This window comes from Suncus etruscus, chromosome 13 (genome assembly GCF_024139225.1).
Source record: "Suncus etruscus isolate mSunEtr1 chromosome 13, mSunEtr1.pri.cur, whole genome shotgun sequence".
Lineage (NCBI taxonomy): Eukaryota > Metazoa > Chordata > Mammalia > Eulipotyphla > Soricidae > Suncus > Suncus etruscus.
Genome location: NC_064860.1, coordinates 94,209,494 through 94,231,023, shown reverse-complemented (window position 1 = coordinate 94,231,023; position 21,530 = coordinate 94,209,494). Strand labels below are relative to the sequence as shown.

The window sequence follows — 21,530 nt, the reverse complement described above, 5'->3', positions numbered from 1 at the left end:
GCCTGCCAGGTGCTATTTCTGAGCAGACAGCCAGGAGTAACCCCTGAGCACTGCTGGGTGTGGCCCAAAAACCAAATAATAATAATAATAATAATAAAATAAAATGGCTTTGTTGGGGGGCTGAGCGATAGCACAAAGGGGAGGGTGTTTGCCTTGCATGCAGCCAACACAGATTCGATCCCCAGCATTCTATGTGGTCCCCCTGAGCCAGGAATAATTCCAGTGCACCTCTGGGTGTAACCCCCCCCAACAAAAGACAAAAAATAAATCAATACAACTAATTAAAAGGCTTTTTCTATAGAGATGAGGACTAGGTGGACCCTTCCATGGTAGAAAACATGTCACAAAGAGTTGAGAGTACAGTTAAGGCAGAGACAGGACCACTAGGACAGTGAGAGAGTTAGGAATGATCATTCTGGATAAGAACTGGGTGCTAAAAGGAGAGAAAGTGAGCATGGTATCCCTTCAGTAATAATATTGCAGACTACAGTGCCTAAAAGAGGGAAGAAAAGAGAGAGGGGGAGAGAAGAAAGAGAGGGGGGAGAATGAAAGTGGAGGGAAGAGAGAGGGAGAAAGAGAAAGAGGGAGAAGAAGGAGGGGGGAGAGAAAGAGAGAAGAAAAATGTCTGCCCTAGAAACAGGCAGGGGATTGGCTAGGGAGGAGAGGAGGGAGGGAGGGAAACTGGGAACACTGTTGGCAGGAAATGTGCTCTGCTGAAGGAAGGGTGTTGGACATTATATGACTGAAACTCAATCATCAATAATTTTGTCACTATGAAAAAAAAATAAAGAACCTTGTAACCACGGTGTTTAAAGTAATTTTTTAAAAATCACGATTTAAAAAAATTTTAAATTTAAATTTAAATTTTTAAAACTTAAAAAGAAATAAAAAGGCTTTATCTAAATCAATAGTCTTTTGGCCTTTTTGAACTTTATTTTCACAGAATCAATCTCTTTCCTAACCTTCATGGAAGTCAGAGCAAGCCACACACCATAGACAGAAATGAACTTTTTCCCCCACAAAGGTCAAAAGTAACTTTGATCTGTTTTGCTTGGGGTTTGGGGCTTTGGTTTGGTTTGGTTTGCACTCAAGTGATTACTTGAAACAGTGGAGAGAAATCAGCCTGCTTCATCACCCCTGTTCTTGCTAGAAGACAATTGACTTTCCTTCCTCTCAGTATTTAGAAAAGGTTTACTGCTGTCACTGACCCCACAGATAAGAAATGCCAAAACAAACCCGGGATCAAGTGCTGCTCCTCTGGGTGTCTCCTTCCCACCCTGTGCAAGCCTTAGGGAATGGCTTGTTCAGAGGTCTGAGGGAGAAAAATCAGATCCTATCACCCATCCCTCAAGGAAAAGGCCTGAGTCAAGTGAAACCCCCAAACCTGCCCTCCTGTTCACCTCTGCACCCCCCCCCCCCCCCCCGTCCTTATCGGTGACTCCTTGACACCTGTGAGATTAGTAGTGCTTAGAGCAGTGGGCTAACTGGGATTTTTTTTTCCCCCTGATGGATTAATTATTTACCCCAAAGTTAAATGATGGAGAGGGCCCATCACTTATGGTTTCTGTGGCCAGTCTCAGAAATAGTTGTGGACGGAGTAGAAGCTTTTGACAAATGTCATCCCATGATTGGTGAAGCTTAAATCCAATAACTTAAATCATGAGTATGGAATGGATCTAATGATCAGTATTTGAAATATTTGAAATATTTTCTTGGGTGTGTTTTTTTCTTTCGAGAGAGCCCACACCCGGCAGCGCTCAGGGGTTACTCCTGGCTCTACACTCAGAAATTACATTCACTCTTGGTGGTGCTTGTGGGGACCCTATGGGATAACGGGGATTAAACCCTGGTCAACCTTGCTCAAGGCAAATGCCCTCCTGCTCCAGCTGCTCTTGGTTATCTTGAATAAGGGTTCCATTAGTTTTAAAGTATGATGGAGATATTGTGGAGCTTAGAAAAACTAAAAAACAACCCGTCATCACCCAGAGAGAATGACTTATAATAGTCTTGTAGTAAGTATTCTTCGAATATGGATGTGCATAATGTAAATGCAATTTTATATCTTTTGGGGGGGCAGAGCACACCCATCAGAACTCAGGTTACTTCTGGCTCTGTGCTCAAGAATTTTTCCTAGGAGAGGCTGGAGAGAGCACAGCGGTAGGTTGTTTGCTTAACACTCAGCTAACCCAGGACAGACCCCGGTTCGATTCCTGGCATCCCATATGATCCCCCGAGTCTGCCAGGAGTAATTTCTGAGCACAAAGCCATGAGTAACCCCTGAGTGCTGCTGGATGTGACCCCAAAACCAAAAAACGAAGAAGAAAAAAAGAATCCCTCCCGGTGGTGCTCCGAGGACCCTATGGAATGCTGGGGATCAAACCCTGGCCGGCTGTGTGCAAGGCATATGTCCTTCCTGCTGTGCTATCTCCAGCCCCCCTCAGCCTGTCGTAGTCCCCTGGCTCCTGAAGAGCCTCTCAGAGAAACCAAGGACCTGGGTTGGCGCAAGAACATGGGAGGGACAGGCAGTTCATGTTAGTCCCACACAGTGGGAGCCCAAAGCCCCAGAGAGCTGATGGACCTGGCAGAGACCAACCGGGTCCCTGGGGGGAATGGGAGTAGAATGCAGCAGACTTCCAAGACCCCCTGAACTTCTTTCTATAAGGGCCCTGCATTCCCCATCTCAGCCTACAGCTCCCCACCCCAACCCGGGAGGGCCTCACACATCCTTCAGGGACTGGAGGACAAAAAGCCCAAGCTTTCTCCAGCCCAAGCCTGGTCTCCAGCACTAAATGGCCCCCTGAATACTGATGGAGTGTTCCAGGAGTGACCCCTGGACTCGCCAGGTGTGTCAGAAGTTCAAAAAGAGGGAAGAGGTGAGGCCTGCAAGGAAGCGACTCTTAGGAGAAATGTTGTGGACAAAACATAGGTTGAGGGGAACAGGAGAAGGAGAAGGGGGCCCCAGCCTAGCAAAGGGAGGAAGGGGTGACGGGGAGGTCAGCCAGAGCAGGAGGTTTCTGCTTCCCGCAGCTGCAGGAGGAGGGCAGGGAGGAGGGCAGGGCACTGAGACAGCAGCTGCACTAGCGAGGACAGGGGGCCCCCGATGGGGAGTTGGGCCTCCCGCTCCTCTCTGGGCCTGGATCCAAGGGCAGGGCTGGCCTTGGGCTTGGTTGAGCCCCAGTTTCCTGGGGAAACTTCTCTAGGCACCAGGGGGACTGCTCCAGGCTCTCGGAGCCCCACCCTGCAGGGCCCCTCACTGCTGACTCCATGCTGGGGGAGATCTCCCTGCAGCTCTGAGCAGGCTCTGGCAGCTCTCTGCTCCCCCTCCTCCCACTTCCTGCCTCAGGCTTGGTGGGAGCACTTTGCTCCCACAAGTGCTAGGGATGGAGTCCAGAGCCTCATGCAAGGCAAGGGCCCTGCTTCTGACTTCCAACACCAGCCCTGTTTTTCCTTAGTTCTTTTTTTTTTTTTTTTGGGGGGGGGGGTGGGAAGAGCCAGAAGGGATGACACACCCAGCAGTGCTCTGGGATTACTCCTTGCTCTGTGTTCAGGTATCACACTCCTGGTGGTGTTTGAGGGACCATATGTAGTGCCAGAAATGAAATAGAGGTCATACATAGCACACGCAAAGCAAACACCATAACCTTCCACTTTTGGTCTCCCCTCCCTTTATTCATTTTCTTTTCTTTTCTTTGAGGGGGGGTGGCACACCCAGTGGTGCTTAAAACTTACTGTTGTCTCTATGATCATGATCACTTCTGATGGGGCTCAGGGGGCCATATGAGATGCCGAGGATTAAACCCCAGTCAGCCACATGCAAGACAAATGCACTCTCCACTGTACCATTTCTCCAGGCCCCCTATGTTTTTTTTCTCTTTTGTTGTTGTTGTTTTGTTTTGGGGTTACATCCTGTGGTGCTCAGAGGTTACTTTTGTCTCTGCACTCAGAAATCGATCGTGGCAGGCATGGGGGACATGCCGGGATTCAATCCACCATCCATTCTGAGTCGGTTGCTTGCAAGGCAAATGCCCTATGGCTGTGCTATGTTTCCGACACCCCCCATTTTTTCTGTTTGTTTGTTTATTTGTTTGCCTTTGGGCCACACCGGAGGTGTTCAAGGGTTACTCCTGGCTCTTCAGGTCCTGACCTGTCTTTTATTTTTTTTTTTTTTTTGGTTTTTGGGCCACACCCAGCAGTGCTCAGGGGTTACTCCTGGCTGTCTGCTCAGAAATAGCTCCTGGTAGGCACGGGGGACCATATGGGACACCGGGATTTGAACCAACCACCTTAGGTCCTGGATCGGCTGCTTGCAAGGCAAACGCCACTGTGCTATCTCTCTGGGCCTGTGACCTGTCTTTTTAAGACAGTAGCCTACGATAAATGAAGAGGGGCATAATGGGTTGAAGCACATGCTTGGTATGAAGGAGACCCAGGTACACTCCTTGTCACTGTCATAGTCTCCCAATCACTGAGCCAGCAATAATCCTCAAAAACTTTTGAGTGTGGGTGTGGTTTGGAGCCACAGCAGGGCAGGGAGGACATTTTGCCTTGCACATGGCCGACCTGGGTTAAATCCCCAGCATCCCATAGGATCCCCAGAGCCTGCCAGGAGTGAGTTCTGAGTGCAAAGCCAGGAGTAATCCTTGAACGCCACCGGGTGTGGTCCAAAAATCTTAAATAACTGAATAAATAAATACATAAATAAATAAATGAACGAATAAATGAATTGCTGAGTGAGGTCCCCAATTCCAAAACCAAAACAAAGAAAACAGTCTCAACACACACGACACCTGGCTCAGTGGTTTTAATTGGCATTTCTGTAGTGACACTGAGCCTATTTCTGAAATACCTAAAACTATAAAATAACATCTGTGTATAAGCCTTACTATGTCATGTTTTACCGAAGAGAAAAATAATACAATATTTTAGAGTTTTCCTGGCCCCTTTATTGCAACTGAGATTATTTTTATGAACATCCATTATGTCCATGACGATAATAAAATGTACCTTTCTGTTCATTGGTCCTTCGCCAGCCGTTCTACGAAAATGAATCATACACAAGTTTTTTTTTAATAAAAAAAGATGAATCATACCGAATGATTCAAGCCCTGCAGCAAAGCAGAAAATGTGCCCTCTGGTGTTTTTTGGGGAAAAAAAGGACATTTTTTTCTCTTATAGTTTTTCTCCCATTTCCCTTTTACCCATTCGGCATGGAAGACCTTGGCTTTAGACACTGGACAACCAGCAAATGTGGGGGAGCGAGTCCCAAGGTGCTATTAGTCACACAAGACTCCACACTCAGGGCCCCCTCTTGGTAGGTGCTCGGGGACCACATGAGGTGCCAAGATACAAACCAGTTTCCGGATTCAAACCCACATCAAGGCCACAGACGTGTGCCTTAACTTCTATTCTTCCCTCTTTATTTTTTCTTTGGATTTTCGTTATTGCTTTATTTTCCCTTTGGATAATTTTTCTTTTACTGAAAGTTTTTTTGTCTTTTTTCCCAAGAAATAGCTATGAGAATATCTAAGAAATGAAATTCTTTCTATTTTTTGTTTTTCTATTGTTTGTTTCTATTGTTTGTTTTTTGGGTCACACCTGGCAGCACTCAGGGGTTACTCCTGGCTCTATGCTCAGAAATCACTCCTGGTAGGCTCGGGGGACCATATGGGATGCAGGATTCGAACCACCAACCTTCTGCATGCAAGGCAAATGCCTTACCTCCATGCCATCTCTCTGGTCCTGAAATTCTTTCTATTTAAGGCAACTTTTGTTTGTTTTTTGGGCCATACCCAGCAGTGCTTGGGGGTTACTCCTAGCTCTACACTCAGAAATGGCTCCTGGCAGGCTCTGGGGAAAGACACTTCCAACCTCAGCCCCACTTGTTAAAAAATTTTTCTTTTTTTTGGTTTTTGTTTTTTGGGCCACACCCAGTGATACTCTCCTGGCTTGGGGGATCATATGGGACGCCGGGTGGATCGAACCAAAGTCCATCCTGGGTCAGCCGCGTGCAAAGTAAACACCCTACCTCTGCACCACCTCTCTGGCCCCCACTTATTGGAACACTGATGTCTACAATGCCACAGTCTGATTCTTTAGGTTCCAGCCAGTGGAAAATTCTGCCCAAATCCTTGGTGAAGATGCTACTTGAAAGTCCTTGTTTGATTTCATTATTCCATGCAAAAGACCTCTTCTCTATTTTTTTAATTTAAAGCTATAAAGAATTGGAGCAAAAGTCTCTGTGTGAGCAATGGTTGCCTTATCAGCAAGGTCTGTCACAATCCTTGGTTCTATGTAATTTTTAGGACAATCCCTAACCTTGCCTCCAGAGACCACTGTATCTACGACCTTCCTTCTTTGCCATTGCCACAGTTCCAAGAATCATGTTCACTGCCTGCTTAGGGTGGAGTGGGCCATAGAGAACATCGAGTCCCAAGGGTCACTGACAAGGATCTGTGCATAGGCCTTTTTTATTTATTATTTATTTATTTATTTATTTATTTATTTATTTATTTATTTGGGGGGGGGGTCACACTCAGCAGCGCTCAGGGGTTACTTCTGGCTCTGAGCTCAGAAATTGCTCCTGACAGGCTTGGGGGACCATATGAAATGCCAGGGATCGAACTCATATCTGTCACAGGTCAGCAAAATGCAAGGCAAACGCTCTATCATGCTATCACTCCGGCCCCACATAGGCCTTTTTAAATCTGTTCACAACTTCATCATGGATTCTCTTGTTAAAATACAGTCTCCACACAGTGGTACACCTCTGGTCAGTGGTCCCCACAGCAGCAAAGACAGCAGAAGGAATGTCTAAGTTCAGGTCTGGATCTTCAAAAGCAATAATAGCATTGTTTCTTCCAAGTTCTAGAAACTTCTCCCAAACCTCTCTTGCACCATAAAGCCACCTGTTTTCCCACCTGAATGCTTCTGGTGAAAGACAGGAGGCTTGTCCCCTCAGCTTTGGCCATTGCTGTGCCAATGTCTGCCCCATCACAAGTCAAGGAACAAACTGTACCAGGCCACCTGTTCTCCAGAACCTTGGCAATTAATTCTTTGTGAATTGGCTACACTAATGAGGGAAGTTATTGGGGATACATCCAGTGGGTTCAGGGTTCAGGGTTCACTCCTGGCAGGCTCTGGGGACCCCACAGGATGCCGGAAATTGAACTTGGGTTGGCTGCGCACAAGACTAACACTCTTCTCCACTTGCCAAAATGTTGTTTAAATAAAAGTTCTGACCTTCTCCTAGTTTGTCTACACAACGGTAACAGCCCAAGACTGGCCCCAACTGTTTTTGACACAGCCCCTGACAGAACTGTAATTGGCCTTGCACTAGCAGGAGAAGGAAAGGGGGAACATTAGGAGGCTTCTAAGATGGAAGGAGGCTTCTAAGATGGAGTCTATTCCCATAGGGTCCCCCAAGTACCAGCAGGAGTGATTCCTGAGTGCAGAGCCTGAGCATTGCTGGGTGTGCCCCCAAAGCAAAAACAGTAAAGTGGGACCAGAGAAATAGCATGGAGGTAAGGCGCTTGCCTTGCATGCAGAAGGTTGGTGGTTCGAATCCCGGCATCCCATATGGTCCCCTGAGCATGCCAGCAGTGATTTCAAAGCATAGAGCCAGGAGTAACTCCTGAGCGCTGCCAGGTGTGTCCCAAAAAACAAAAAACAATAAAAAAACAAAACAAAAAAAACAAACAATAAAATGATTTATTTTCTTGGGCCAGAGAGATAGCATGGAGGTAGGGTGTTTGCCTTGCATGCAGAAGGATGGTGGTTCAAATCCTGGTATCCCATATGGTCCCCCGAGCCTGCCAGGAGCGACTTCTGAGCATAGGGCCAGGCGTAATCCCTGAACACTGCTGAGTGTGACCAAAATAAATAAATAAATAAATAAATAAATAAAATAAATACCTTTTCTTTCAAAATATTTATTTCAAGTCAAAACTTATATAGGACACTATAAACAGAAAGACAACATGTAAGTTAGGTAAAAATCCTTAAGGAATACAGTATTTGATCGCAGCAATAAAATATGCAAAATAATCTGACATTAGATCCTTTGAAAACATAATTCAAGTAATAATACCAAAGTAGTCTTGCTCAGAATAAAAGCTCATTTTATGATAAAGTCATACAAAGTCCTTAGGTGATTAGCATCTATATTTTCATCCAGAATCTTCACTAAACAGGATTCTTTTATGCAGCACTATAAGCCATCTTCCCTGTCCCTACATAACACTTGTTTTTTTGTTGTTTTTGTTAGTTTGTTTGTTTTGGGGCCACACCTGGCCGCACTCATCGGTCTCTACACTCAGGAATCACTCGTGGGAGGCTCAGGAAACCATATTGGATGTCTGGGATCGCACCCCGGTAGGCTGTGTGCAAGGCAAACACCATCCTCACTGTCCTATCTTTCCCGCCCTTAAGCCACTTGTCATTAAAGCAGAGGTGGGACATGTCCTTGAGTGGAATAAGGCTCATGGGATCTCATGGTCTGACCTGTCACTGGATCTCAGACCCAGCAGTCCATAAATCACAGTCTCTGGGGCCGGGCGGTGGCGCTAGAGGTAAGGTGCCTGCCTTGCCTGCGCTAGCCTAGGACGGACAGCGGTTCGATCCCCCGGCGTCCCATATGGTCCCCCAAGCCAGGAGCGACTTCTGAGCGCATAGCCAGGAGTAACCCCTGAGCGTTACCGGGTGTGGCCCAAAAACCAAAAAAAAAAAAAAAAAATCACAGTCTCTGGGTTCACAAATGGCCTCTGGATTTTGGAATCTTCCTCCATCGCATTTGCCCTGAAGAGGAACCATGCGAGAAAGAAAAGGAAAACATCTTTGTCTGTTTTGTTCTGCTGGGGACCAAATTGTGGTGTCACACTTTCTGCCACGAAGAAGCCAAGTGTCCAGACTCTGTTGTCCCTGGGTGTGTGACATGAATTGGGCAGAAAGAGGGACCGACCGAGTCATCCAGATGATGAGCCCTCGGAGACTCCATGGAGAAGGGGGCTGTCACCCTCCAGCCCATGGGGCCCCTGACACTGGAGCTTTGCCTTCGTGGTGTCTTCCTCTTGCTTTTTCTCCTCCTCTTGCTTTTTCTCCTCCTCTTCCTCTTCCTCTTCCTCCTCGGACTCATCATTGTAGAAGTGGATGGTGGCCTGTACTGGGAAGCTGGCAGCACTTTTTCCCTGAACTCTGTAGATATTCTTGACGTTTCGAGAGGGGCAAATACAGCCTGTGGTGAAGAAACAATTCAGTCATGAATAGATAGGAGAACAGGGCTGGGGGGGCCTTTGGCCTAATTTAAATCCCTTCCACCCAGCCCTACTCTGGCCTTTGCACTTAGACTATTCATTTGGTTTGTGGCTTTTCTGCCTGGGCCAAACCTGGCCAGTACTCAGAGGTTACTCTTGGCAGGTTCAGGGGACCATTTGGGATGCTGGAGATCGAACCCAGGTCGGCAGCGTGCAAGGCACAAAGCCCTCCCCTCTGTGTTGTCACTCCAGGCCCATCATGATGCTCATTTGTTTTAAGCAGCAAATTACAAGGATGGATATGACCTGGTTATTTGTGGGGTTTTGTTGTTGTTGTTTTCTGAGGTGTGGTGGGAGATATTTGTCTCATACACTGCAGTGCTCAGGGCTTCCTCCTGATTCTATGCTCAAGGATCATTCGTTGGGCCTTGCTATAAGGACTCTCTGGAGCACCAGGATTATTGCACTGGAGTTGAGTCAAGGGCAAGGCAAGCTCCTGAACCCTGTTTTCTCTCCTGCCCCAACACTGGGTTCTGAACTCCCAGCTAGGTGGGGAAAGAGCTTGGATCCGAGTGAGATATTTGGAAGGACATGGCAATGAACAGGTGCTTCTGTGGAGGCAAAACATGAGTCAAACATGGGGGGTTCCATGACGAGGAGGCAGGACTGGAGCGACTGCACAGCGGCGAGGGCTCTTGCTTTGCTTGATGCTATGGGGCCATATGGGAGCTGTCATTGTTGCTATGATCAGGGCCCGGAAGTTGCTTGATATTTGATGGTATAAGTAATTTATTTTTTTTTTTTTTTTTTTTGGGCCACACCCGTTTGACGCTCAGGGGTTACTCCTGGCTATGCGCTCAGAAATCGCCCCTGGCTTGGGGGAACCATATGGGACGCCGGGAGATCCAACCACGGTCTGTCCTACGCTAGCGCTTGCAAGGCAGACACCTTACCTCTAGCGCCACCTTCCCGGCCCCCCGTATAAGTAATTTCTAAAAGAAAAAAAAAAAACCTCCAGAAACATTAAGAGATTGGAGCAATATATTACACAGCAGGTAGGCCAATCTGGGTTCAATCCCCAGCATCCCACATGGTCCCCCTGAGCACAGCCAGGAGTGATTCCTGAGTGCAAAGCCAGGAGTAACCCCTGAGCACGACAGGTATTGCCCCCAAATAAACAAACAAATAAAACCAAATCAAAACCACCACCAATAAGCCCCACAGAAATAAAACCAGAATGAAGAGGCATCTCCAATGCAAAGGGGGATGTAACTGCATGTAAGAATATAGGCAAAGGGACCAGAGCAACAGTCTAGCAGCAAGGGCATTTGCCATGCACATGTAGCTGACCAGGGTTTGATCCCCAGCAGCCCATATGGTCCCCCAAGCACTGCCAGGAATAATCCCTGAGTGACACCGGGTGTGGCAAAAAAAAAAATATATATAGATATAGATATATATATTTTATTTGTGTTATTTGTGTATATCAGCCACTCCCCCAATACAACCCCTCAAACTCTAGCATGAGGACAATGGAAATCTTGCAAACCATGACCCTGAAATCCAGGCCTAGAGAAGCTGTGAGCTTTTCTGGTTGTTTCCATATAAAAAAAAAAAGTTTCATTTAGGGGATAGAAGTAGTGTATTTGTCTTATATGCTGCTGACCCAGGACAGATCTGGGTTCGATCCCCAGCATCCTATAAGGTCCCCCAACCTTGCCAGGAGCAATTTTTGAGCGTAGAGCCAGGAGTAACTCCTGAGCACCACTGCAGCTGGGTGTGGCCCCCAAACAAATAAATATACAAACAAAAGTTCCATATAAAGGAGGGAAGTGAATGTGTGTGTGTGAGAGAGAGTATATGTGAATTTGTGTGTGTCTATGTGCGTGCGTGCGTGTGTGTGTGTGTAAAGGCAGAGAGGGTCCTTTGTTTTCCTTGAAAAGAAAATGGAGACTCTGTATATTGGCCTAGTCATGCTTGGAAAAAAAGAAAATGTCTATAAAAATTGGGACCTCTGGTGGCCATGTAGTGAAGTCAGCCAGAAAACAAGAAAATCAGGGAGGGTTTCTCTCAGGACCCTGGAATCATGAAAGCAAATGGGACATTGGGCAGGGAGACAGTCCCGAGGCTCAGGCTCATAGCTGACTGGTACTTTTGAGAGTTACCTGAGCACTGTTTTCTTCACTGCTGAGCATAGAGTCAGGAGTAAGACCTGAACAAAGCCAGGTCTTTTTAGAAACAAAAGGCAACCGAACAACACTAGTGAGTGAGGCCTGAGGAAATGATAGGCCATGTGCAGACAGTGTCTGTGACTCAATTTCCCCATGCGTTTTCTTTTCTTTTTTTGTGGGGGAGAGTTGGGGCATGGGTAGAACTTAGGACCTCACACACCCACAAACTAGGCGCTCTGTCACTGAGGTCCAGCCCATACCTCTAGTCCCATCTTTTTAGGTCGATTTTGCTCTAACACTCTACGTCGGACTACATCCTGAGAGAGAAATATAAATGCACCTAATTAAAACCAAATAATTAGGGGCCAGAGCGATAACATCAGGGAGAGCATTTGCCTTGCACACAGCTGACCCGGGTTTGATCTTGGACATCCGTATGGTCCCCAGAGCCTCCCAAGAGTCATTTCTGAGTTCAGAGTCAGGAGTGACCCCTGAAAACTGCCATGTGAGACCTCCAAAACACAAAACAGAATAATTAACTATACCTAAAATCCAAAACAACTAACAACAAACAGTAACTAAGTAGACAGGCTATATAATTTTATGTGAAATTAAACATTAACATAAGTATAACTAACAATGTGAGGGGTAAATAAAAATCTCATAAGGGGCTGGGAAGATGGTTCAGAAGTTAGGGTATGTGTCTGATGTATGCCTGACCCTGATTCGTTCCTTGCCACCATATGGCTACTGAGCATCACTGGGGTGGCTGTGGAGGCCTCCAGCACTGCAGGATCTGGGCAGTACTGAATTCTCAGGCCCTTGTATTGAACCTTGTATTGACTGAGAATCAGTGGGAGTGGTTCCTGGGCCCTGGAGCACACTTGGAAGAGGTTCCCACAGCCCCTGCAAAAAGGTATTAATAAAAAAAGTGCCAATCCCAAATTTTAGCTGAAAGAATGAATGAATGGATTCCAGGAACCCACTTAAATCTCCTTGAAGTCCCTTGCGGGAAGGAAACAGAATTAAAAGACTATAAGGACCAGCATTTACTTTGCTGGAAACATAACAACATAGGTGGAAATCACTGATATGCACCCCACATATTTAATAAACAAGTGACTTACGTAAAGTCACTTCTTACCTTACGGGATGCTGAAATCCAAAGGCCCCTGGAGATCCCCAAGTCTGTCGGTCACCTCCAGGCTCTAGCTGTGAACACAGACAGACAGCCTCAGAAAAGTAACTTTGCATAGTTTCAAAAAATAAGCTTTACTTTCTCTGTGGGTGGGTGGGCAGCTGCATCAGTCCTGGCAAGCTTGGGGAGTGAGATGCCATGAATTAAATCCAGGTCAGCTGAGTACAAGGCAAACACCTCCACCCTACATCCCCGATGTGCTATCACTCAGGGACCCCTGGTTAAAAATTCTTTAAGTAGACAGTTTGAGCTCCCTCTACCATATTATCTAAACTTGATGTTAGCAGTCAAAGGAACGTGGAAAACAGAAGAATAACTCCCCCGAAGCCTTTGTTTCTAGGGGCCCAAGCACTAATACAGAGTAGGGAGCTTACCTTCCACTCAGCCATACTAGGCTGGATCCCCAGCAATCCTATATGGTGTCCAGGCCCACCAGGCATGACTCCTGAGCACTGCTGGCTGTGACTCACCCCCCCCCAAAAAAAGCTTTCAATTCTAGCAGTCTTCATAAACTTTAAACACCCCTTCTAAACTTTAACAACTTCACCCTGAAGGGAAACAATGTTTAATACAGTTTAAGTGCAGGTGGGACAAAGAACTGGTCTGTGATGTTGTTTTGTTTTTTATTTTTTATTCTTGGACTAGGATGTTTACAGCTCCGGAAGTGGATACCTCTTGATGTGCAACCCTAAGACGTGTGTGTGTGGGGGGGGGGGTTGGTGCAAAGATCCTTATTAAATTAAATATCCTTTTCTGGTGCTGAAAGATAGTACAGAGGTGAGGGTACTCATCTGGCTCAATCCTCTGAGCACTGTTAGGGCTGATCCCTGAGCAGAGAACCAGGAAGTCCTCTGCACTTCTCACCATCCCCAAAAATCTTTCTCTGACAAGAGAAAGGACTCACTATATGATTTTGATAATCTAGGAGGGGAAAGAAATATGGATTTCAGCACTGTGTCAATTTTACCTGGGACCTATTCCTTGGAAGAATGAGCCCAGACAGTGGAGGTTTCCTGGGCTAGAGAGAGTCCAGTAGGCTGGATTTGTGGCTGACCAGGGTTTGATCCCCAAAACTCCATTCTGATCCCCACCAGGAGTGAGCCCTGAACCTGTACAGAGCCAGGAGTTAAGTCCTAAGCACCACTGGGTATGGCCCCCAAATCCAAACCAACCAGCAGAGATTTCTGCCAAAGGGTTTTTTGCCTTCTGCTCGGAGGTGTGGAGATCCTGAGCCTGCAGGGCTGATCCAAGTACAATTCTGACATCTCCTTTTAAGGGGCTCTCCAGGGCGGTACAGCATAGAGAGGGAAAAAGCAACTGAAATCTGCAAGGGTTTTAATGCTGGTTTCTTTTCCCAAGCCTAAGACAGTTTCCAAAGGTTGGATCAGACACCAAGAAAGGAGTTTGAGAGAGAGAGATAATACAGTGGGTTAGTTGCTCTGCCCATGGCCCACCCTAGTTCAAACCCCAGCACCCCTTCAGGAGCCCCGAAGTCATCCAGCAGTCATCCCTGAGCCCAGAGCCAGGAGTAAACATATCCAGTGTTGTGGCCTCAAATTATAACACACACCCCTAAAAAAAAAGACTCCAAGACATGGCAGTGAGTGTTATGCTCAGGGCACAGAGCTTGACAGCCAATGAAGGTTTAATTCTTTTTTAATTATAATTATTTTTCTTATGTTTTTTCTTTTTTTAATTTTTAATTCTAATCCTGATCTCTTGGTTCCCAATCTGAGCATTGTTCTCTAGGCAATCAGTTATATCATCCCTTTGCATCAGCTTCCAGTAAAATTTTGCAGAAATTCAGCCAGGGATGCTGAAGCTCAGGAAGTACCCCTGTTTTGTCGGCAGATGGCGCAGTAGAGCGAGGCTCGCTCGCAGCGCTCCACCAACTGGGAATCTGCACTTTTTTGCTCTGCAAAGCTCGGATTGGGGTGGGGAGAAGCCTGGCAATGGGGAGCTGCAGCCCCCCCCCCCAGAAACACAACATCCCCGCCCAAGGAAACCCCATCGCTAAAATGCTTCCTGGTGCGTGAAAAAAGGAGCATAAATTGGAAGTATGCTACAGCCAAACGTGGTTCTGGAGAGTCACTTTCTTTTTTTTCCAAAAGGCACAAAGAAGCAGGAAAAGTAACATCAAAGCCAAGAAAACACACCTTAGAAAGTGCAGTTGTGATGCTAGTAGGCTTCGATTTTTGCAACAAAGAGGTTGCACAAGATGGAGGAGAAAGAGATAATTAGAAACTTCTGTGTTCTCTCTCTCCCTCTCTCTCTCCCCTCTCTCTCCCTCTCTCCCTCTCTCTCCCTCTCTCTCCCTCTCTCTCCCTCTCTCTCTCCCTCTCTCTCTCACCTCTCTCTCCCTCTCTCTCTCCCTCCCTTCCCTCTCTCTCTCTCCCTCCCTCCCTCCTCTCCCTCTCTCCCCTCTCTCTCCTCCTCTCCCTCTCTCCTCTCCTCTCTCTCTCCCCTCTCTCTCCCCTCTCTCTCCCTCCCCCTCTCCCTCTCTCCTCTCTCTCTCCCCTCTCTCCCTCTCTCTCCCCTCTCCTCCCCTCTCCCTCCCTCCTCTCTCTCCCTCTCCCTCTCCCTCTCTCCCCTCCTCTCTCCTCTCCCTCTCCCTCCCTCTCTCCCTCTCCCTCCTCTCCCTCTCTCCTCTCCCTCTCTCCCTCTCCCTCTCTCCCTCTCCCTCTCTCCCCCTCTCTCCCTCCTTCTCCCTCTCCCTCTCTCCCTCTCCTCTCTCCCTCTCCTCTCTCCCTCTCCCTCTCTCCCTCTCCCTCTCTCCCTCTCCCTCTCTCCCTCCTGACTTTGCTCCGGAATTACTCCTGGGGTAAGGGATGCTCAGGATCAAACCTGGGTTGGCAGAGAGCAAGGCAAATGCCCTACCCACCTTACTATCTCTCCACTAGCCCTTCTTCCACATCGTTTTGGTTTTCTGGTTTTAAGCGCACCTGGTGGTGCTCTGGGCTTCATTCTTTTTTCTGTGATCTGAGCTCTGATAGGGGTGGGGGGTCAGGGGACCACAGATGATGCCTCGGATCTAACCTAGGTCTGCTGTGTATAATAAGGCAAGTACATACTCCCAGCTGCACAATCTCTCCGGCCCCTACTTTCTAATCTGTTTAAGACTTTAAACCTGGGCAGAGCAGATGGTTCAACAGGCTGTAGTGTATGCGTTGCACGTGGAGACCCTGGGTTCTATCCCTAGCACTTCAAGATGCCCCAATCCAAGATTTATATTCCTTTTTTTTGGGGGGGGGGCACACCTGGCAGTACTCAGGGGTTACTCCTGGCTATGCGCTGAGAAATCACTCCTGGCAGGCTGGGGATCGAACCAGGGTCCTTCCTGGGTCAGCCACCTGCAAGGCAAATGCCCCACTGCTGTGCTATATCTAAGGGCCCGGGCCTAAGGTTTTATTTATTTATTTTTATTTCATTATACATCAGAATGATCTGAGCTCAAGAAATCACACCCTCCATTAGTTTTACAGAAATTGCATTGGCTCTGTACTTTAAAATAACAACACCTGAATTAAATATTCCCTCCAGACAATTTAATAAAACAGCCACACCTGAGTTTCTCGTATTACAAATACCGTCCTCTCAAACCATATGCCACATGGGCTATGCAAATAAAATACTCGGTCTTTTCCAGGGGGACCAGTTCTTCAGCAGAGTTGTAAAAAAAAAAAAATTCACCCATTTATATTCCAAAAATATTTAACAAAGGGTAGTCATTCCTTCAATCAATATAAAGCAATTTAGTTACCAAACCCCCGAAACAAAAGAACTGTGGCAGAGATTAATCTCCCCGACAAAGCCTGGCTGGACTCTATTTGCTCAGACAACACAAGTTTCCTAGGGGCGCCCTCAGGCAGGGTTGAAAGTCCTTGAGAGTGGCCAGACGGCTGGACGGCTTTTTCACCCCACCTTCTGGGCACCCAGACGGGGTCCCGGTTCTTATTTGCTCTGTGGCACCAGTTCTGTGGCTAATGCACGTTGTTTGGGGGGGTGGGAGGTGGAAGGTTGATTTAAAAGCCTTCTACCTACCCCCTCCCACCCTTGCAGGGTTGCTGGAGGAGAAAAAATTAAGTTGAAAGAATCTTCCAAAGCCCAGAGAGAAAGCACAGCAGCGTTTGCCTTGCAAGCAGCCGATCCAGGACCAAAGGTGGTTGGTTCAAATCCCGGTGTCCCATATGGTCCCCCGTGCCTGCCAGGAGCCATTTCTGAGCAGACAGTCAGGAGTAACCCCTGAGCAATGCCGGGTATGGTCCAAAAACCAAAACCAAAAACAGAAAAAAAGAAAGAATCTCCCAGAATACCCAGGAAACAGCTGGCCCAGTGTGGCTTTATTTATGCAGCAGGTACCCAAATTCTGAGGCGGTTTAGTAGCAGGGCAGGTCCTAGCCCTTCCCGGCTCCCAAACCTCTCTTCTCCCCAAAACTCATCAGAGAGCAGCAAAGCAGAGTTAGGGAGATAGGACGGAGGAAAAGTGCACTCCAGGGACCTGAGAGATAGCACAGTGGGAAGGACATTTGCCTTGCACTCGTCTGATCCAGGTTCCATCCCCAGCATTTCATAGGGTCCCAGAGCCTGCCAGAAGCGATTCCTGAGTGCAGAGCCCGGAATAAGCCTGAGTGGACCAAAAAGAAAACAAAAAAGCAAAGCCCACACTGTATGCAATTGGGTGCCATGTGTCACAGCTTTCTGCATCTGTTCTGGTGGCCTGGGGAGAGCCACAGCGGGTCTGTCACCCTACTCAGCCTCGTAAGACCCCCTTCCACCCCTCAGACACTCCGGTTAGGCATTTCTCCTGGGATTTCTTTTGGCTGGTGTGTTCTAAGTTTCTGGGCCATACCTGGCAGTGCTCAGGGATCACTCCTGGTGGGGCTCAGAAACCAGATTGGAGTGCTGGGATCAAATTTGGGACAGCTGCGTGCAAGGCAAGTGCCCTTCCGCCATACTATCAGTTCATCATTTCTTTCCTTATTTTTTGTTTTTGGGTCACACCCAGCAGTGCTCAGGGGTTCCTCCTGGCTCTATGCTCAGAAATCACTCCTGGTAGGCTTGGGGAATCATATGGGATGCTGGGATTTGAATCATCGTCCTTCTGCATGCAAGGTAAACACCCTACCTCCATACTATCTTTCTGGCCCCACTATCATCTTTTCTTAACGCTGCTGTAAAACCAAGGAGCACATATTAAGTGGCTTAAGAAACCTCAGACCTGGGCTGGAGCAATAGCACAGCGGGGAGGGCATTTGCCTTGCACTCAGCTGACCTGGGGTCCGTCCTCAGCATCCCATAGAGTCCCCTGAGCCTGCCAGGAGTGATTCATGAGTGCAGGGCCAGGACTAAGCCCTGAGAGTCACCGGATGTGGCCCCAACTCTGTGTCTCTCTGTTACACACACACACACACACACACACACTAAGCCCTGAGAGTCACCAGATGTGGCCCCAACTCTGTGTCTCTCTATTACACACACACACACACACACACACACACACACACACACATTGAGAGTCACCGGATGTGGCCCCAACTCTGTGTCTCTGTTACACACACACACAGACACACACACACAGACACACACCCCTTCCCTGGCAGGTGAACATCCTTGGTTCAAACCCTTCACTTTTTAGGGTCCTTGAGCACCTCCAGGAGTGACCCCCCCCTAAGCACAGGACCTGAATAAATCCTGAGTATGGGGGTGAGGGGAAGAACTCAGCACCCCTCCCAACCCCCCAAAAAAGAGCAAAGCCAAAGCAAGTTGCTGTGTTGTGTTTGCTGCCCGTTGCTTTTAGACAGTTAGTGTGATGATCTCACGAAATCTCACTCCAAACCCTCGGTTGGCCTTACCTGCCTCCCCATCCTGCTCCGCTCAGCATCTTGGGACGATAGGATCCACGGTCTCCAAGGCGTGGGGCTGGAATGGCAACCAGGATGAAACCTTGAACCTCAAATTCTACGATGAGGGGACCCTCAGTTCTAACAGATTGAGTTCGAGCTAATGGAGTGTTCTGGTCCCTTCCAAGGCTGCTTGGAAAAAGAGATGCTCAATGGATGCAGCTCAGAGGTGGTGCTCAAGTGTGCATGGTGAGTGAGGCCCCAGGTTTGATCCCCAGTGAGGCAAAGGGAAGAAAAGGAGACGCTGGCCACCTCCAGAAGACTGAGTTCTCAGTGGGAAAAAGGGCAGGATTGCAGGGACAGAGACAGCACTTCGGGAAAGGCATTTATTTGCCTTGCAGGCAGCAGCCCCGCATCCCATTGGGTCCCCAGCCTACCAGCAATGATCCCAGGAGTGCAGAGCCAGGAGTGGCTCCTGAGCATCACCAGGTGTGACCCAACCCCCCCCAAGGATGCAGGACCTTGTGGTCATTCTTTGCCTTTTTTAATGCCTTATTTCCAGTTCTCTGGGTGTGAGATAAACCCCAGATCTGGTCTAATGCATGGGCCACAAACTCTGTCTCAACTGGTCTCCCCAGCATTGGCGATCAAGTCACCAATTTCTTTCAGCATTCCCCGCTCTGGAACTGCAAGACCTTGACCCTAAGGGGCAATTTGACAGGAGTATAAGATAGAAAATTTAGGGTCCGGAGTGATAGCACAGCGGTAGAGCGTTTGCCTTGCACACTGCTTTCCCAGGACGCATCCGGATTCGATCCCTGGCATCCCATTTGGTCAGGAGCGATTGATTCCTGAGTGCAAACCCAGCTGGGAATAACCCATGCGCACTGCCAGGTGTGGCCCAGAAACCAAACCAAATAAAATAAACTAAAAGCACAAAGATTGGGCCAGAGCAATAGCACTGGTAGTGAGTGGTAGGACCTTTGCCTTGCAGGCTGCTTACCCAGGATGGACAAGTTTTGATCCCCAGCATGCCATATGGTCCCATTTGGTTCTGAGCGCAGAGCCAGCCAGGAGTGACCCCTGTGCGCAGCTGGGCTGGCCCAAAAGCCAATAGAGATAAAAATCATCATCATCATCATCAGATTGCAAATTTCCAAAGGAGGAGTTGGAATTGTTTCCCCACCCTGGCACCTCTCCGGGGTCACCCTCACCTCTCGGGCCCGGGCGGGGGTGCACGGGGACGGGCCCTGGGCCAGTGGCAGCGGTGACCGCGCGCTCCCCGGGTGCCCCGGGCGCCCCGGCCCCCGGCCCCGGCCGCCGTCGTGGGCTTCATGCGGCCGCCTGGCTCCGCTCGCGACGCCGCTCCGCCCGGGCCCGGGGCGCAGGTTTAAGCTGCGGGGCGGGGCGGGGCGAGGACACGGGCGGCGGGGAGGGGGCAGAGGGTGGCCGGAGGGCCGGCCCGGGAGGCCGCGGGAAGCCGAGGTCGGGGCGATGGGGCGCGGGGCGGGGCGGCGGGATGTGCCGCGGGAAGTGGGGAGGGGGCTGCTTCATTGTCCAGGTTGGACCCAGGGGCCCACCACTGCCTGGTGGAGGTGATGGAGAGGGGCTGGGGCCAGAGGCTGCTTGCGGATCTGGGTCCCCTGGGTCCCGGGTGGTTGTGTTTTTTTGGGGGGGAGTGGGAGATGATGGACCAAACCCTGAGATGCTCAGGGATGATCACTCCTGGTTCAGTGCTCAGGGCTTACTCTTGGCTCTGTGCTCAGGGGTCACTCCTATAGTGCTCAGGACTTCCTCCAGGCTCTGTACGCAGAAATCACTCCTGGAGGTGCTTAGAGGACACTCTGGGGTACCTGGATCGAATCTGGACCAGCTGAGTGCAAGCAAGTGTCCTCCCCGCTGGAGTATCTATCACTCCAGGTTCTGATTTCTGCCCCAGAGAATCTCCAGATAAGCCTGGAACGCGGCCCTGGAGTTTGGGGGAGCAGATCCAGAGTCCTGGGGTCCTGTTCTGATGCTGGAGGCCGGCTGGTGGGTTGGGGTCGCAGAGATGGCTGGAGGCACTCTGCCACTGTCTGAGTAGTTGCAGTAAAGGCTGGGAAGGAGATGCGAAGATTTCCATAGGCTGAGCATCCCAGGAAGGTGGAGATATAAGCACTGGGACACTTGGGGGGGTTCGAATTCCAGCACCACTCCTGGCTTCCCATTAGGGGTGATTTCCTTGCATACATCCAGGAGTAAGCCCCCCAACAAAATATAAAACTTGGGGTGGAGGAGTGGGGGCAAAAAAGAAATCATGAGGGCCAAAGGGGTAGCACATAGGTATGGCGTTTACCTTGCATGCGGCTGACCCAGGACAGACACGGGTTTGATCCCCAGCATCCCACAGGGTCCCCTGAGCCTGCCAGAAGCGATTTCTGAGGGCAGAGCCAGGAGTAACCAACCCCTGAGCGCCACCAAGTGTAGCCCAAAAAGAGAATTATAAACCCAGAACCAAGAATATTCTCTAATCAGGGTGGTCCAGAACCCTCCAAAAACATAAAAATAGGGGGCCAGAATGATTGCACAGCAGGTAGGACGTTTGCACGTGGCCTACTTGGTTTCAATCCCCAATGTGGTCTCAGAATCTGCCGGTTGTAATTTCTGAGCTCAGAGCCAGGAGTAATCCCTGAGCACCACCAAATGTGGCCCCCCAAAACAAACAAAAATAAAGGCCAGGGAGATGCCAAATGGGACCCAAAATGAACCAATCCATAAGGAACCCAACTCCGCATATAATAGCCACTCCATTTTTCTCTCTTTATTTTATATATACATATATATGTGTATATATAGGTGTTGTATATATATGTATATATATATATGTCTTGGCTCTGCACTAAGGGATTATACCCAGTGAGCTCTGTCATCTGTGGAAAAAAAAAACAGACAAACACAAGAGCAAAGCTGTCCTCAATTTACAGAGACAGAAAACAAGCAGATGTATTCTATGGTGGGATAAAGGGTGAGAATTAGGGATGGGGATACAATAAAGGAAGGGGATGGAGAGGCACAAAAAGTTCCTATTTTTGGA

The 21,530-nt window shown here is 48.6% G+C and overlaps 1 pseudogene; it reads right to left on the bottom strand.

Annotated features, from left to right (window-relative positions):
• Positions 1 to 2,994: 2,994 nt before the first annotated feature.
• LOC126025891 (alpha-aminoadipic semialdehyde dehydrogenase-like) lies at positions 2,995 to 19,793 on the bottom strand (annotated as a pseudogene).
• Positions 19,794 to 21,530: the final 1,737 nt, after the last annotated feature.